This window comes from Rattus norvegicus, chromosome X, assembly GCF_021556685.1.
Source record: "Rattus norvegicus strain SHRSP/BbbUtx chromosome X, alternate assembly SHRSP_T2T, whole genome shotgun sequence".
In the NCBI taxonomy this organism is placed as follows: Eukaryota; Metazoa; Chordata; class Mammalia; order Rodentia; family Muridae; genus Rattus; species Rattus norvegicus.
This window is the reverse complement of record NC_141554.1, coordinates 67044791-67062452: the sequence shown is the minus strand read 5'-3', so window position 1 is coordinate 67062452 and position 17662 is coordinate 67044791. Positions and strand designations below refer to the sequence as shown.

At 42.2% G+C, this 17662-nt stretch overlaps 1 pseudogene; it reads left to right on the top strand.

Moving 5' to 3' along the window:
• Positions 1-10732: 10732 nt before the first annotated feature.
• Positions 10733-11677, top strand: LOC147998242 (glyceraldehyde-3-phosphate dehydrogenase pseudogene; annotated as a pseudogene).
• The last annotated feature ends 5985 nt before the right edge of the window (positions 11678-17662 follow it).

Genomic DNA, 17662 nt, shown 5'->3' with positions numbered 1-17662 from the left:
GAATTAATCTGAGTCTCTTCACCTTAGCCCCAGGCTAACTCTCCAGATGAGGGCAAAAGGTAGCCACATTCTTCATCAAAATACTACAAAACAGTCTCTAGGACACATACTGGAGTTATTCTCCACTAAAACCTCTTGGGCCAGTCTGCACAGTTCAAATCACTCACAGCAACCATCTTCCATATTTCTACTAGGATGGCTCATTAAGCCCCACTTAAACCATTCCATGGCTTTCCAAATCCAAAGTCCCCAAATCCACATTCTTTTAAACAAAACATGGTCAGGCCTATCACAGCAATATCCCACTCCTGGTACCAACTTCTGTCTTAGGGTTTTACTGCTGTGAACAGAAACCATGACCAAGGAAACTCTTTCTTTAAATATTTTTATTGAATATTTCTTTATTTACATTTCAAATGTTACTCCTTTTCCCAGTTTCCTGTCCAAAAGTTCCCTCTCCCCTTCCCTCTCCCCTTCCCTCTCCCCTTCCCTCTCCCCTTCCCTCTCCCCTTCCCTCTCCCCTTCCCTCTCCCCTTCCCTCTCCCCTTCCCTCTCCCCTTCCCTCTCCCCTTCCCTCTCCCCTTCCCTCTCCCCTTCTATAAGGGTGTTCCCCTCCCCATCCACCCACCATTACCACCCCCACCCACATTTCCTTTTTTTTTTTTGTTCTTTTTTTCGGAGCTGGGGACCGAACCCAGGGCCTTGCGCTTCCTAGGCAAGCGCTCTACCACTGAGCTAAATCCCCAACCCCTACATTTCCTTACACTGGGGGTACAATCTTGACAGGACCAAGGGCTTCTCCTTCCCCTGTTGGCCCAATAAGGCCATCCTCTGCTACATATGCAGTTGGAGTCATGGGTCAGTCCATGTATATAGTCAATCCCTGGGTAGTGGTTTAGTCGCTGGAAGCTCTGGTTGGTTGGCATTGTTGTTCATATGGGGTTGCAAGCCCCTTCAGCTCTTTCAATCCTTTCTTTAATTCCTCCAATGGGGGTCCTGTTCTCAGTTTAGTGGTTTGCTGCTAGCATTCGCCTCTGTATTTGACATGCTCTGGCTGTGTCTCTCAGGAGAGATCTATATCCGGTTCCTGTCAGCATGCACTTCTTAGCTTCATCTATCTTATCTAGTTTTGGTGGCTGTATATATATGGGCCACACGTGCGGCAGGCTCTGAATGGCCGTTTCTTCAGTCTCTGCTCTAAACTTTGCCTCCATATCCCCTCCTATGGATATTTTTGTTCCCCCTTTTAAGAAGGAGTAAAGCATCCACATTTTGGTCATCCTTCTTCTTGAGCTTCATGTGGTCTGTGGATTGCATCTCAGGTAATTCAAACGTTTTGGCTCATATCCACTTATCAATGAGTGCATACCATGTGTGTTTTTCTGTGATTGAGTTACCTCACTCATCCTAGGATGATATTTTCTAGTTCAATCCAAGGCAACTCTTATAAGGACAACATTTAACTGGGGCTGGCTTACAGGTTCAGAGGTTCAGTCCATTATCATCAAGGTGGGAACATGGCAGCATCCAGGCAGGCACAGTTCAGGCAGAGCTGAGAGTTCTACAGCTTTGTCTGAAGGCTGCTAGCAGAATATTGACTTCCAGGCAGCTAGGGTGAAGGTCTTAAACCCATGCCCACAGTGACACACCCACTCCAACAAGGCCACACCTCTTAATAGTGCCAATCCCTGACCTAAACATATAGAAACCATCACACAGTCTATCCTAGAATTAGCCCAAGCCAGCCTCAAACTTAGAATCTCATGATCTTCCTGCGTCAACCCCTTCATATGCTGGGACTACAACAAAGGAGAAGAGGAGGAGCAGCAGCAGTAATGGGAGGAGGAGAACAGGAAGGAGAAGGAAGAGGAAGAGGAGAAATTAAGAATACCAAATACCGAACAACAATGCCAAGCAACCAGAGCTTCCAGGGACTAAGCCACTACCCAAAGACTATACATGGACTGACCCTGGACTCTGACCTCATAGGTAGCGATGAATAGCCTAGTAAGAGCACCAGTGGAAGGGGAAGCCCTGGGTCCTGCTAAGACTGAACCCCCAGTGAACTAGACTGTTGGGGGGAGGGCGGCAATGGGGGGAGGGTGGGGAGGGGAACACCCATAAGGAAGGGGAGGGGGAGGGATTAGGGGGATGTTGGCCTGGAAACCGGGAAAGGAAATAACATTTGAAATGTAAATAAGAAATACTCAAGTTAATAAAGATGGGGGGGGAAGAATACCAAATCCCCATTCAACTTGTTGAAGTTCAATTGTGATCATAAATCTCAATCCAACAGAGGGAACGCCAGACCCACAGGTATCTCCATCTTGCATTTCTAGCCTCCAGAACTAAAACAGTATCTATTCTGGTTTGTTTTGTGTTTGGCTGTTTTGTTTTGTTTTGTTTTGTTTTGTTTTGGGGTTGTTTGGGTTCCTGTTGTTGCTACTGCTTTTCTGGTTGCTTTTTGTTTGAGACAGGGTCTCTCACTGCTTAGCTCAGGCTGGCCTGGAACTCACAATCCTCCTAGCTCAACTTCCTGCTGCCAGGATTTTAAACAGGCAGGAGCATGCTTGGCTCCTTTCTGTTATTCTAAACCACCTAATTTGGAGTACTCAGTACATCCTTGCTGGGGAACTAATATAACCATCCTGAATCAGGCAACTTTGGCCTTCGTGACTGGGCACAAGGATAGACTTTTTGCCTGTAGAGGGCAAAAGAAAAGGTTTCTGGGCTTGAAAATAAGGTACAGCTAAAGTGAGGTAGTCATATCAGAGGAGGATTACGCTCATGTTCACTAACTGAACATTAAAAAACCCTCTGCTCTGACCAGACACTCATGCTTCCAGTAGTTAGAATTACACCCTCTAGGAAGTTCAGAAGAGACTTTTCTGGAAAGTGTGTCTTCATTAGGGTTTTACTGCTATGAACACACACCATGACCAAGGCAAGTCTTATAAAGGACAACACATATTTGGGGCTGGCTTACAGGTTCAGAGGTTCAGTCCATTATCATCAATGTGGGAGCATGGCAGCGTCTAGGCAGGCATAGTGCAAGCACAGGTGAGAGTTCTACATCTTCATCTAAAGGCTGCTAGTGGAAGACTGGCTTCCAGGCAGCTAGAAGTAGGGTCTTAAAGCCCACACCCACAGTGACACACCTACTCCAACAAGGCCATACCTCCAAATAGTGCCACTCCCTGGGCCAATCATATACAAACCACCACATCTGACCTAGAAGAAAAAGACTTCAAAATACTGGGCAAAGACAGTCCTACAACTAGCTAATGGCTCAACTAGCCAGTGAAGACACAGCAGCTAGGTTTACTCTGCACAGAACCTCTAGTGTGGTTTCTAATACCTACCTCTTAAATAATAGTTATCCTGAGCCACATGCAGCCTATGGGCATGGAACATGTCTGTATTCAGCATGAACAATAAAGAAACAGAGGGAGGAAACCATTGAAGAGAATAGATAGACCATCTGTTAGGCCACCTGAATCCAAAGCCTTTAGGAAGAAGATAACCAATGAGAGATAAGAAAAAGACTGCATTATTAAACAAGAACATTGTGATTAGGTACATATATATGAGTCAGCACTTTGGATTTAAAGGATTAAAAAAAATTTTTTTATTAACTTGAGTATTTCTTATATACATTTCGAGTGTTATTCCCTTTCCCGGTTTCCGGGCAAACATCCCCCTCCCCCCTCCCCTTCCTTATGGGTGTTCCCCTCCCAACCCTCCCCCCATTGCCGCCCTCCCCCCATAGACTAGTTCACTGGGGGTTCAGTCTTAGCAGGACCCAGGGCTTCCCCTTCCACTGGTGCTCTTACTAGGATATTCATTGCTACCTATGGGGTCAGAGTCCAGGGTCAGTCCATGTATAGTCTTTAAGTAGTGGCTTAGTCCCTGGAAGCTCTGGTTGCTTGGCATTGTTGTACTTTTGGGGTCTCGAGCCCCAGGATTAAAATTGAAATTAAAGAAATCTACCAAAGCTGGGTGGTGGTGGCACAGAACTTTAATCTCAGCACTAGGGAGGCGGCAGGCAGATTTCTCTGAGTTCGAGGCCAGCCTGGCCTACAGAGAGAGAGCTCCAAGAAAGCCAAGGCTGTTACACAGAGAAATCCTGTCTTGAAAAGTAAAACAAAAAGAAAGTGGAGGAAGAGGAGGAGGAGGAACCACTCTATCAAGGGCAGCTGATGAGAAAGCTGAGTGGGTGGAGGTGCCTGCTGCCATGTCTGATAAACTGAGTTCAAATCCCAGGATCCACATGGTAGAACGCCCTTGAGTTTCTATACATGAGCTGTGGTGTGCATATACCAACATGCCTTCACACAGCATAAAATTTTTAGCATAAAAATTTTTTTTCAGGGTTGGGGATTTAGCTCAGCGGTAGAGCGCTTGCCTCGTAAGCGCAAGGCCCTGGGTTCGGTCCTCAGTTCTGAAAAAAAAAAGAAAAAAAATTTTTTCACAATTTTAAAATAAGAAAGAACTCCATAAGGAGCAATAGAAACTGCAAAATTTCCAGTGACACACTGGTGGCTTAAACCTGTAATCCCCGCACTTAAGAGGCTGAGGCAGGAGGACTGCAAATTTGAGTTTAATGTAAGCTACCAAGTGGGATTTGGATTTTTAAAAGAAAAACCAGAAAGTTTTGTGTAATATTTTAGGATGCTACAGACAAAAAAGACTAAGTAACAGTCTTACAAATTTCCAGAAGGAGAAGATAATCCCACAGGAAGGCTCAGGGTCAGCCTAGAGGGATATGCTTATACCAACATCAGAGCACAAAGAGAGATGAACTTGGGACCCAAGAAATAGGGTGTACGAGAGAGGTAAAAGCAATACCTGAAATAATAGAAGTCTCAGAATAGGAGCCATGAAGCAGACCTAAAAAAAAACAAATCAAAATGGGCCAATCATATGGCTCTAGAAACTTCTAAGGAAGACAAAAATCATAAATGTAAGGAGTCTAAATTTTGAAAAGTTTCTTTAACCGGTTATTGAGGCTATCCCTGTAGACCTACATAAATCTTATTTTAAAACTTTTATTTTATGGGCTGGAGAGATGAGTCAGTGGTTAAGAGCACTGACTGCTCTTCTGGAGGACCTGGGCTCAATTCCCAGCAACCACATGGTGGCTCACAAATGTCCAGTTGGGAGAGGTGGTCTCACACCCTTTTCTGACTGCTGAAGGCATTAGACACATGTGATATACAGACATTCAAGCAGGCAAAACACTCATACACATAAATATAAAAATAAAGAACTATCAAAAACTTGTTTTAAAATATAAACATATGCTGGCCATGATGGCTTATGTCTTTTATCTCAACACTTGGACAGCTTCATACTTGTCCTCCATGGTCACAAGTTCTGTCTACCAAGGATCTCAGCAACGCAGCTGTTACATTAGGTTTTCTCACTGGCCCTGCTCCTCCAGGGCTTATCTTCCACCCTCCACTTCTCTCCAACGAATGCTTTGCCTCAGAGCGTCAGGCAAGAGAAGAACTGAACGTCCAAAGGTCACCTGTTCTACCCTCAAGGCTGGAGCAAGCTACTGGAGAAGACGCCTCAATAATTACCACTGAGTCAGATGAACCTTGACTGACTGGTCCAGCCACCACCTGCCTTCTCCTCACCTCTCTTTAAAATAAGCCTACTCCTTCCTCTTACAGCAATCGCCCCCTTGCTTTCTTGTGTCCTCACCTAAGCACATAGCCACAAACATGATACTTTCACCTCTTTTTCATCTAAAGGTTTCCTGCCTACATCTTTTTAAAATGTATATGTTTGTTTGTTTAAGTATTTGTTTATGTGTTGGTTTACAAGACAGGGTTTCTCTGTGTAGCCCAACAGGCCAGCCTTGAACTCAGATCCACTTGCCTCTGGCTTTACATCTGTCTACCAAGTCCTGGACTCAAAGGTGTGCATCACCATGCCCAGTTGTTTTTAAATTTTTATTTTATGCATATGAATGCTTGCATCCATATGTGTTATATGTGTGCAGTACTGCTAGGTAGTAGTGTCTATGGAGGCCAGAAAAGGGAACTGGAGTTACAGGCAATTGTGAGGAGCAAATGCTCTTAACCACTAAGCCCTGTCCCTAGCCTTCTTTTTTCAGTATTTGTTTTTTAATTTTAGTTTTTGGGCTTTTTTTTAGTTGTTCGGTTTTTGGGGTTTTTTTGGTTTTTGTTGTTGTGTTGTTTTGAGTTTTGTTGTTTGGTTTTTTTTTTCAAGACAGGGTTTCTCTGTGTAACAGCCCTGCTACCCTGGAAGTCTCTCTATAGACAAGGTTGGCCTCGAAATCACAAAGATCTGCCTGCCTCTGCCTCCTGAGTGCTGGAATTAAAGGTGTGCACCACCACTGCCTGGCTTATTCTTAATTTTTATGTGTACAGGTGTTGTGCTTGCATGTATGTCTGTCCGGTACCTGCAAGGGCCAGAAGAAGATGTCAGATCCTCTGGAACTACAGTTAGAATTGTTAGATGCCAAGTGGGAACTTGGCCCCAAATCTGTAAAAATAGGAAGTGCTCTTAACCAATGGCCATCTCTCCAACCGTGCCTGCCTACCTCTTTTTCATTCTTACCAATTTGTTGATTTAGCTGACAGCATCTTCCATGATCAGGGGTCCGGGAATTGAGACAGGGTATCTCTACATAGCCCTGGTTGCCCTGGAACTTGCTCTGTGGACCCAGCTGGCCTCGAACTCACAGAGCTCTACCTGCCTCTGCCCCTGCCTCCCCAGTGCGGAGATCAAAGGTGAGCACCACTACAAGGATCTGCTAGGACCTGGATTTTTATATTGAATATCCACCACATGGCTAAAATTGTTATTAAAAACAATAAAAGCAACCTGAAAAACTAATTCAACAAATATATATTCAATGTGTATTACCTATTTGAGTGGAATAATTTTAAATCTGTTGTCATCATTTCAAGTAACTTGACACATCTTCTTTGGGAATAAATTGGTGGTGTTCACATTCTAACATTAGCCTGGTCTCTATATTAATTAGTTTACCATTACTGTGACAAAATGCCAGAATTGGTCAACTTATAAGAAGGAAATAGTTATTTTGGTACAGAGGTTTCAGGCCAGGGTTTTTTGGCACTATCCTTTCAGGCCTTGGTAACACAGTGCACTGTGGGAGGACTGTGTGACAGAAAAGGTCTGTTCAGCTCATGGCAGCTGGGAAGGAAAGAAAAACAGGAAGAGGTCAGGTTCCCACTATCCCTCCTTAGATAACATGCCCCCCAGTGATTTAACTTCCTCCCACTCCAGCTGGGTCCAACCTCTTAATTGCTCTATTGCTGTTCAGTTGTGTCACCAGCTGCGGACTGAGCCTTTAACACACTTCCAAACCAGCCGTCTCCAGTTCAGAAGGCAGCTCCAAAAATAGAAGGCCTAGCCAAGTGGACGCCACACCTATAGGCTCAGCACTTAGGAGGCCAAAGTCGGATGGTGGCTCTGAATTCCAGGCCAGCCTAAGTTGTTTTACATGTCCTTTCATTTAAAATTAGCTTATGGCTTAGTTTCAAATCAAAGGAGTAACTATAATACAGTAAGTTTATAAAATTAATCAGGTTTTAGTAACAGAACTTTTTTTCAACTCTACTATTAAATCAACGTGAGAGGTCCAGTATCTTTGGCCAGGAAAGGTGCAGAAGAAGTTATTATGGCCCAACATCCAAAACTGTCTGAACCTAGTCTATAAATTTACACTATTATATTCAACTATGATTCATAGGAATGACATTAAGCTTAAAATATTCAAGTGTGCCGTTTTTTAAAGTTCTCGAGGAGTAAATCATTTCCTTCAGTATTTTTAGAAAAGTGAATATTCATTTCTCCCTGGTGATATTAAATTATGACAATCTTCAGCATTCAAATTAACCTGTCAAATTACATCCTCCCCAATTCTCCAACATTTGCAGATATGAGAAGCTTCTGAAAATGAAAATAAAAAGATATGATGGTTATGGACCACAATAAAAAAATTATGCTCCTCCATCGTGAAATTTTTTAAAGACTCAAAGCATATTTTGAATCAATAACTATGACAGATTTCTATAAATAAGCTTTCAGTGTTAAAAAGATGTTGGACCAGCATTTCCAGAAATCTATGACTAATGCCATTGTACTATCTACCTGAAGAGTTTTACTATGATGTCATCTCTTCAGAAATTTTAAATATTAATCCATAGGTTATTCTTAGCATGCCATCAGTTTTGTTTTGTTTTGTTTTTTCTGATTCAGGATACTTTGTCCCTCTGTACAAATAAATGAATGTAATTCTTTCACCATGCTGGATGAATAAGGTCAGGGGGCACCCATTTCAGCCAAATTAAAGTTTCTCTATGCAAAAACATTACCTGGCCAGTCTCTCTTTCCCTTCACAAACTACAAATGAAGGCACAACATCAAAGGGATTGGTTTTTTTGAGACCTGACTTGCCCTGTGGCCCAAACTGCCCTCCAACTCTCAGACTCCAGCACTCCTCCTATCCCAGTCTCCAGCATGGCCAAGACTTGAGCCACGTGCCTACTGTGCCTGACAGGAACATTACTTCTGACAAAACTTCTGAGTCATTTGTGTGGAATACATTTCCATAGTTCAAGTAATTTTGCAACAAATTAAATCATGGTATTCATGTTTCTCTTCTAATATCATGCCAATATTTCTGTGGAAGCTAATTTCTCTCACTTCCAACCATACTGTAGCAGACGCTATAGGTAGGCTATCTGTCTTTCCTGGCCTTTACCAACATCCAACTTGCCAATCCCTAAGCATCTTTATCCAGATACCCCTGGGTTTAAGAGGCTGAGATAACTTGGTAAGAGATATCCCAGCTCCTTCTACCTTGTGTGTGAGCTTTATAGTGGGTCTGAGTTTCCAGCAGAGGCCCCCACCGTGGTCACTGCTTTGACACATCTCCTTTTGTAGGCTCCCTCACTTAGCCTTCCTTCCTTGGTGATTTCCTCACTTTCCTGAGGTATATTTTGGTTTGGTTTTAGTATGGTTGTGTTTCAGAACCTTCTCATCGGTTGCAGCCTTGCCTGCACTTTGGTTTCTGCCAGCCTGAGGCTCGCCAACCTGCAGGGCTCTGCTTTGTTCTTTCCCCTGCATTTGAATTTGTCATTTCCGGGGCTTACATTGCACAGAACAGAGCAAATGTCAATTTTGTTAGGAAATGGCTTTCCAGCTACTTCTGGATCTGTCTTCTTTGTAGCCTGTGTCAAAAGACAGTTATTTTATTCCTCAGCTAATCCCTCAAGATATACAAATCTACAATTGGTTCTGGCAACCTGGAGAGAAAAAAATGGGTCTCTGGAGTCGCTATAGTAAAACACAGGTTCCAGTCAGTGATTTCAAGGGTGTCATTCGACTTTAAAATTCAGTGAATTTTATCCCGAACTCTACAGAAACCACCGTATAAAATTAGAGGAAGGAATATTTCCCAACTCATTTTACAAAATGTTACCCTAATAACAAAAACAGACAAAGACTGTACAACTGGAAAAGGTTAAAAATCAAATTCAGAAATATCCAAAAAGAACTGTGTGTGCCACAATCAATTGGAGGTGTATCAGAAGGGGAGTGTTTGATATGCAGAAATCAACTGGGGCTGGCTCAGTAGTGTAACAGCACTTGATGCTCTTATAAGGGACCTAGTTTAGAATCCCAACACCCACATGGCAGCTCACAGTCATCTGTAACTCCAGTTCCAGGGTAATCTGTCACCCTCTTAGGACCTCCATGAGCACCTGGCACATAATACACATACAAACAAACAGTCTAAACATACACATAAAATAATTTTTAATCTAAAATTTTGAAAAATCAATGTAATCCTTTAACCATATTAATAGGATGAAGTAATTGATTCAAAAAAAGAGGAAAAAGAAAATAATAATAATAATAATAATAATAATAATAATATGCCCAGAATGCCATTTAGAATTACTGTTTAAGCCAGGCGTGGTAGCAGATCTCTGTGAGTGAAAGGCCAGCCTGCTCTACATAGAGAGTTCCAGACAAGCCAAGGCTGCATAGTGAGACCCCTGTCTCAAAAATTATGTTTCAAAAAGATACCTAGGTATAAATATAACAAGACATATATAAGCTCTGTAAATTGGAATTTTTAGAACGCTGATGAAAAGAATCTACTTTAGAAGTGCCAGACTCAGTATGCATGTAAGTCCTGCCCAGACTGATACATAGATTTGACACAAATCCTATCAGATCCAGCAGGGTTTTTTTTGGTTTCTGTAAACTCATTCTAAAAGTTATGTGCAGAAAACAAAGGAACTAGAATATTGAAAACAATGTTAGAAAAAGAGGAATTAATTAGGAATGACAAAGGGAACATCGACATAAGATGTATCTACAGAAATCTAGGCAGCATAAGACCAGCAGCAGAAGAAGAAACATAGATCAGTGAAGCGAAGCAGAGTCTGTAAGTAGACCAAATAATTTGTAATGCAAATACTTTTTGTACGAAGGTGTGAAGGCAGCTCAATGGAGAAAGAATAGTCTTTCCAACAAATAAACCTAAAACTTTAGTCTCTGCTCCTCCCTGATCCAGAGACAGCCTTGTCCAGTAGACAAGATGGTGAAGGTCGGTGTGAATGGATTTGGCTGTATTGGGTGCCTGGTTACTAGGGCTGCCTTCTCCGCATCTAGCAAAGTGGAGATTGTTGCCATCAATGACCCCTTCATTGACCTCAACTACAAGGCCTACATGTTCCAGTGTGACTCTACCCATGGCAAATTCAATGGCACACTCAAGGCCGAGAATGGGAAGCTTATCATCATTGGGAAGCCCATCACCATCTTCCAGGAGCAAGATCCCGCTAACATCAAATGGGGTGATGCTGGTGCTGAGTATGTCGTGGAGTCTACTGGCGTCTTCACCACTGTGGAGAAGGCTGGGGCTCACATGAAGGGTGGGGTCAAAAGGGTCATCATCTCCACCCCTTCTGCCAATGCCCCCATGTTGGTGATGGGTGTGAACCACGAGAAATATGACAGCTCCCTCAAGATTGTCAGTAATGCATCCTGCACCACCAACTGCTTAGCCCCACTGGCCAAGGTCATCCAACTTTAGCATCGTGGAAGGGCTCATGACCACAGACCATGACATCACTGCCACTCAGAAGACTGTGGATGGCCCCTCTGGAAAGCTGTGGTGTGATGGTCATGGGGCAGCCCAGAACATCATCCCTGCATCCACTGGGGCTGCCAAGGCTGTGGACAAGGTCATCCAGAGCAGAACGGGAAGCTTCCATGTCTCTACCCCCAATGTATCTGCTGTGTGTCTGACATGTCACCTAGAGAAGCCTGCCAAGTATGATAGAAGGTGGTGAAGCAGGTATCTGGTGGCCCACTAAAGGGCATCCTGGGCTACACTGAGGACCAGGTTGTCTCCTGAAACTTCAAATGCAACTCCTACTCTTCTACCATTGACGCTGGGGCTGACATTGTTCTCTTTTTTTCTGGAGCTGGGGACCGAACCCAGGGCCTTGTGCTTGCTAGGCAAGCGCTCTACCACTGAGCTAAATCCCCAACCCGACATTGTTCTCAAAGACAACTTTGTAAAGCTCATTTCCTGTGCGACAATGAATACTGCTACATGAACAGGGTGGTGCACCTCATGGCCTCCAAGGAGTAAAACCTGGACCACCCACCCCACCTCAGTAAGGACACTAAGAGCAAGAGAGAGGCCTTCAGTTGCTGAGAAGAACCTGTCTCTCATAAATATCATTAATAAACTTCACTGCACCCCTCCAAAAAAAAAAAAAACCTAAAACTTTTAGAGGAAAGTTTGACTAGTTTTTTTTTTTTTTTTTTAGACAAGACACCAAAAAGACAATCCATAGAAATAAATCATTGGCCTTTAGAATAATTAGCTTTTGTACAATTAAAGACCTTGCTAAAAGGGTGGAAATACAAGCTACATTGTAGGTGAAAATATTTGCAAATAATATGCCCTACTGTGACAGGCTCCCAGACCTTAGTAGGCCCCCAGACTTTAGCACAACTGACTCCTTGGTAGAAGTACCATTCATGCTATAAAACTCAGCATATAGACAGTACCACTTGCCAAAGCCGAAACAAAGGCCTCATCTATCAAAGTCTATAGTTCTGGGAAAGTCTCTAAACATACCAACCTTGCCTTCTGGCTTTTATAGTTCTGCTTTCTGGATAACTATTCTTGTTAGCTAAAGTAGATCCATCTTTTTGCTTAAACGTTCACCCTGAGAAAGGCTTTGGAATCCCAAGCACCCAGTGTAGTCACTGGCTGGCTAATATAGACTTTCTATTGGCTTAAACTGATGTCAAGAGCAGTCTTCTCTGGTGGCTACCCCACAACACTACAGAGGACTTGTTTCCTGAATATGTAAAAGAATGAAAAAGGGGAGGGGAAGAAGAGAAACAAGGGGGAGCATGAGGAGCCAGGGGGAGCAGGGGGAGCAGGGGGAGCAGGAGGAGCAGAGAAGACCACTGTTCACCCAACATAAGTGCAAAACAAAAAATGATAATAGCACCAAATGTTTATGCATGCTATAATCCAAATACCACAGAGGTTAGGTACGTAATAAGAAGAGACTCTCCCAAAGAAGGGTAAATAAAATAGTGTCATGGAGATATGAAGGGCAAGCTAGAATAGGAAGAATAAATTATGATGGGGATGGAGGAGTGGGTAAAAGAAGGAATATATAGGGAGGAACACAACACTACAGATCTTTTGAAGAACCATATGGAAATCTACTGTTCATATGGAAACCTACTGTTCAAGAAGGTACATACATGAAAGGAATTTAAACAGAATCTCTCATGAAGGAGACAATGCCCCAACTAGATATCTTATGCCACCAAATCCAAATTCTAATGCCAGAAATGGGTTATATCTTACTAAGTCACTGGCCAAAGGGGCTCTTTGATCCCCCAAACATCATGTGTTGTTGCCAAGACTATTGGTTACTGTCCATAACCTGATGGTAAGGCTCCATCCCTGAAAATACCACTTACTTATGCCGTAAAGCAGGGAGACATTAAGCTGCTGTCAAACTAGGAATTTTCACCCCCTACTAACTAGCATTCTTGATGCTGGAAGGTACTCTGTATGCTACCAGAAGAGAAAGATGATCATCAATCTCACCCCACTACAAGCCCTGAGACCTAAAACAGATATACTGGTGCAATAATAGCACATATATTATGAGTGTAACCAGCCACTTTTATTGGAGTTAAGACCCATTCTATGAGACAGAACTCATACCTTGAATTGCTAATGTAACCAAGAACCTGAGACTAAATAGAGAGTGGGCTTAAGGGAAAGCTTACTATTATTCTGCTAAAGAAACACAACAATAAAATGGCTTCTGGTGACATATTGTTATGTCCATAGATCAGTGCCTCACTTGGCCCTTATCTGAGAAGCTTCTCCTTACAGCAGATGGGAAGTAACACAGAGATCCACAATTGGACAATGTGCAATGAGTGAGCCTTTGGGACACTCAGTCCTAAGTGGGATATCTTCCTAACCCTCCCGTCAAGGCTCAGAAGTCTAAGCAGAAGAGGAGGCTGAAAGACTGGAAGACTCAGAGGTAGTGGTGACTCCAAGGAAGCTGTCTTTCAGGCACAGTGAGACTGATGCACATGGAACTCACAGAGACTGTGGCAACATGAAGAAGGCCTGCACGGCTTCCAGCCAGACAAGATCCCAGCACTGAGAGGGGGAAGTGGATATGTCCCACCTCTAACCAAGAAGCTATTTGTGATTGATATCTGCTGGCAAAGGGAAAGTTGGTTTTCTCTAATGGGGTGTCACTGGTCATATAAACCACACTCCAGAGCAGACTCCATGACCAAGAGTCGGTGGCCAACACAAAGCAGATTCCATGAGGTTTTAGGGGTGGTCTTGCTTATTTCTTTATTACTGTTTTTGTGTCATTGGGCTTTTTTGTTTATTTTGGTTTTTGGTTTTTGTTTGGGGGAACATTTGTTTTTGTTTTGAGAGAGAGAGAGAAGAGGAGAGAGGGGGAAGGAGAGAAGACATGAAGTTGGGTGGGTAAGTAGGTAGGGAGGATCTTCGAGGAGTTGAAGGAGGGAAAACATGATCAAAATATATTGTATGAAAAAAATTTTAGAGTCTGGAGAGAGAGTTCAGAGATTAAGAGCATTTACTACCTTTGCAAAGGACTGGGGTTTGATTCCCAGCACCTACACGGTAGCTCCCAATCACCTGTAACTCCAGCTTCAGGGGATCCAGCACCCTCTCCTGCCTCCTGTGGCCACACACACACACACACACACACACACACATTAATTAATTAATTAATTAATTAATTAATAGATTTGAGGAAAAGAATAATCTTAATAAATAAAATAATATCAAATGCTGGTAAGGATGTGGAGGAATTGGATCACTTCATAAATTACTGGTAGAAATGTAAAGTGATCCAGGCACTCTGACAGTCAAAACTAAACATGCGTTAAATATGTGACTGCTGTTACACATTTATCCTGAAGAAAACTGTCCAGAAAAACACAGTGTTTGAATGCTTACAGCAGCTTTACGTCCCAAAGCAGAATGCCAGACACATCCTAAACCCATCTCAGTGGGCAAATGATTGGACAAACTTCTGTATATCTGTAAAATAGAGTAGTATTTTGAAAGCAACAGAAATAAATTATTGATATTTTAGCAACAATTTGCATAGACCTCAAGCTCATTATTCACAGGGGGAAAAGTTAACCTCAAAAGGTTATACACTGTATGATTCCATCCGTATAATATGCACAGAATAATAAAACCGTAGAGGAAAAGAACAAATTAGTGGTTGCTAGGCAACAAGAACAGGAGGCCAGAATGGAAACTACATGCAAATGCAAAATTCTAGGATAGTATTCCTCAGTGACAATGGAACATGTCTGAGTCTTGATTGTGATGATCAGTACATAAATCTACACATATGATAAAGTGTACCCTCAAACCCACACAAACAAATGCAACTCAGAAATGGTGACTACTAAACAAAGTGCGGTGGCACAGGTCTATGATCCTTGCACTGTGGAAGTGGAGGCAGGGGAATCAGGAGTTGAAAACAAGCCTTGGCTACATAGAGAGTTTCAAGAAAACAAAGTAAACCAATAGTGAGAATTGAATATCTATAAGACAATGAACAATAATTAACTGATTACAGTAATTTTCAGTTTCCAGGTATCTTATAGTATATACGATGTCACCATTGAAGGAAGCTGGAAGCAGAGCACATGGGTAACTTGGAGTGTTTTTGACACTTCCTGCAAGATTTCTTCCAAAGGAAAGAAAATTTTAATTCTGAATTTGTTATCCTAGTGTGAGAGAGAAAAGGCATAAAAGCTATTTATTTGTAGAGAAAAGAATCTTTAGGTCATACTTAGAAATGCCACACTCATTTCAAATATAATAAACGTATTAGGTGGGTAACATAGCTCAGTGGTACAGCATTTGCCTAGCATGAGTGAGATTTTGGTTTCCATCCCCAACAAAGAAAAAAATATATATACACACATATGTGTGTATAATATTATAATTATAATAATATATATGTGTTATATACACAAAGTAGAACAGTTAACACATCGATGTGCATAAATTTCTGGCAAAATGTAAATTATCTGTCACTATAAAACCTTAAGAGAATGAGCAAGCGCTTGAGACCATTGGAGTGGAAATGCTCTGACAGGACATTTTCTGACTTTCCTTATCCCTGTGTTTCAATTTAATCTTCTGTCTTTGTTTTGCTACTGCTAAGGGTACATAAAGGTTCATGAATTATACATTATATGATGATAAACTATTGCTCTTTGCCTTATTAAATGTTTGCTGTTTTGAATTCTATTTGTCTATTATAAAAAATTTCCATAATGCTTTCTTTTCCCAGAATTCGCTTAGTATAACTTCCCTTTTTTTTTTAATCATGTCATCTTCACTGTTTATTTTCAAAATGTTGAAAATTAGTTGAAATACCCCACAGGAGTAGTCAAGAACAGGTGTCATCTAAAACACGTTGAGATTTTTTTTTTTTTACTTGACCTTCGCTACTGGAGAAGTCTCATTACACGGTGCAGACATAAACATAAGCTTTGGGGCGCAGGTCCACCCACTTCCTTATGGCCGCAGCCATCTTCCAGTAACTCACCAAAATGATGATCACAAAGGGAAGGAGGAGAGGTACTTGGTATATGTTCTCTTGGCCTCTTAGGAAACATGGAGTTGTTCCTTTGGCCACACACATGCAATCTACAAGAAGGGTGATGTTGTAGACATCAACGGAATGGGCACTGTTCAAAAAGGAATACTCCGTAAGTGTTACCACCACAAAGCCGGAAGAGTCTGCAATGTTACCCAGCATGCCGCGGGCGTCATTGTAAACAAGCAAGTTTCAGGCCAACAAGTTACAAGATTCAGGCCAAGAGGGGTTGGGGATTTAGCTCAGTGGTAGAGCGCTTGCCTAGGAAGCGCAAGGCCCTGGGTTCGGTCCCCAGCTCCGAAAAAAAGAACCAAGATTCAGGCCAAGAGGATCAATGTGCAGATTGAGCACATCAAGCACTCAAAAAGAAGAGACAGCTTCCTGAAGCCGGTGAAGGAGAACGCTCAGAAGAAAGAGGAAGACAAAGAGAAGGGCACCTGGGTTCAGCCTGCACCACCCAGAGAAACCCACTGTGAGGACTAAGAGACAGGAGCCTCAGCTGCTGGAGCCCATTCCATACGGATTCATGGCTTAATGGACAAAAAAAGGAAATAAAGGACCCCGACTGCAAAGTGTTTTCCTTAGGTTGAAGTGTGGTGTCTTCTCCCTGAAAGAAAATGTTCAAGCAAACAAAAATCAAAACAAAACAAAAAGCTTTGATTATATCAAGACCAAGAAGCTATCTTTATTTTCCAGAGTACATATTAATGCACGAGTGCTTAGAAATGCTAAAGAATGTATTTCCATTTTTGAAACGTTTGCCACTTAGTGTAGACATTTTAATGTTCTAAATAGTTGGTTTTATACTTCAAAATGTGACTTAAACACAAGAATCTGGACATAGTTTTAGATCCATACATCCTTTTTAAGGGTGGGTGTTTGGAGGCAAGTTTGGGCAACAGAGAAGGCCCAAAGAGCACATTCAATTTGTGACCTAACCCCTCCCCCACAAAAAAAATCAGTAACAAATCTTGTTTTCAAAATGAACTATGTAAAAGAAAGCAGTTTAATATAATATCATGTATTTTTAATAAAAGTCTTCAAATAGCATGATTTTAATATACCCACTTAAGGTAAAAATAAAAAAGCGCCCAACATGGGACCATTCCGCGAATACCCAGGCTGTCTCGCTCCCTTACTAGTACCAACTCCAGGGGGCCATTGGAACTAGTGCTAATTTATCTCTGGTTAGTATCTCTCCGGGTGGCTCTCTGCTAGCTGTGAACTGTCTGGTTCTAGTTACCCAGTAAAGTCATGGTTCTAGAAGTCCAGCAGTGACTGGCGTATGGCGTCTCCCTGCCATGGACTCTGCCCATATTCCCAGTAACCACCCCCTGGTAGTTAAAGTACAAACTCCCAACTATCCAGTAAAATCAAGACTCAACAAACTGTAAACCAACAATCAGATTTATATG